Source organism: Octopus bimaculoides, chromosome 30, assembly GCF_001194135.2.
Source record: "Octopus bimaculoides isolate UCB-OBI-ISO-001 chromosome 30, ASM119413v2, whole genome shotgun sequence".
In the NCBI taxonomy this organism is placed as follows: domain Eukaryota; kingdom Metazoa; phylum Mollusca; class Cephalopoda; order Octopoda; family Octopodidae; genus Octopus; species Octopus bimaculoides.
This window is the reverse complement of record NC_069010.1, coordinates 8,680,110-8,681,655: the sequence shown is the minus strand read 5'-3', so window position 1 is coordinate 8,681,655 and position 1,546 is coordinate 8,680,110.

Below are 1,546 nucleotides of genomic sequence, written 5' to 3'. Positions count from 1 at the left end.
TGTGTGCACGCACAGTGGGCTTCTTTTTAATTTAGAGTAAATTTTGACCAGCCACCTGCATGGTAGTAAATTTGTAAAGAAATGGATCTTGTTTTGTCCATCATTCGTCATCAGGACTGTTCTTTGATGACAATTAAAGATTAAATGTGTTTTATACACACACACACACACACACACACACGCACACGTACAAACGTTGGAAACTTTCCTGAGAATATCGTCCTCGTGAATCCTGAAATACCTTATATAGTGTACATAAAAGTATTTTAAATTAACGAAAATCATTCCACAATGGAAAAGGGTAAAGAAAAAAAAAATCCATCAAAATAAATGAGAATTTGTGACAAATGGGACATGGGAAATAACTCTAAATTTTAAATTGACTCAAAAACAAGGAAAATTTTAGGAATAATAGCTATAGATGCAGACATGGCTGTGTAGTTAAGAAGCTTGTTTCCCAATTATATGGTTTTGGGTTCAGTCTCACAGTGTGGCACCTTGGGCAAGTATCTTCTATTATAGCTCATCACCTACCACAGCGTTATGAGTGGATTTGGAAGACAGAAACTGAAAGAAGCCCATCGTATATATGCATACATCTAGATGTGTCTTTGTGTTTGTCCTCCCTCTGCAGCCACTGTTTGATAACCAATGCTGGTTTGTTTACATTCTCTGATCTTACTGGTTCAGCACACAGGCTGATAGAATAAGTACCAGACTTGAAAAAAAAATTGTACTGGGGTCGATTTGTTTGGCTAAAACCCTTCAAAGTGGTGCCCCAGCATGACCACACTCTAATGACTGAAACAAGTAAAAGATAAAAGAAAAAACAAGTATATATATATATATATATATATAAGCATACATATATTTATGTATGTATGTGTATATATATATATATATATGTATATACACATACACACACACACATATACATGTGTGTGTGTGTGCATGCAAGCTTACATACATACATATGTACATACATGTGTATGTATTTATGTATATGAGGGGTGCTGAAAAGTTTCTTCTTTAAGGGTGTCGCAGAAGATCTGGTTGGAGGCCCAAACTGCCAAGTTCTTTCACAAGGCTTAGAAAAACTGAAGGACTGCTGCAATAAGTGAGTAAATCTGAGAGGGGGGAACATATTGAGTAAAAATCATAATTTATTAATCCTCCTGTATTTTCTTTCACCCAAAGCCAGGAACTTTTCAGCACCCCATATATGTATATATACATGTATGCATATATATATATATCACACCAATACCCTCGCATCACACCACGCACACACTACAACTGACCAACTACTTTCTTCCTTTCTCCCTTCCCCCATTTTCACACTACATACGTCAAGATCACCAGCAGTCTACCTCCCACACACAGCCCCTCGTTCCCGATCACCGTTTGTTATCTCCCCCTTTCTTAGCTCTCCTGAAATAAGAATTTCTAACTTCCGGTCAGTCATTGTTATGATCGGCCATTATTATGATTGACCGTTGACTGAACACTATTCAATTTTTTTTCTCCGTGTTTTTCTCCTTGTCTC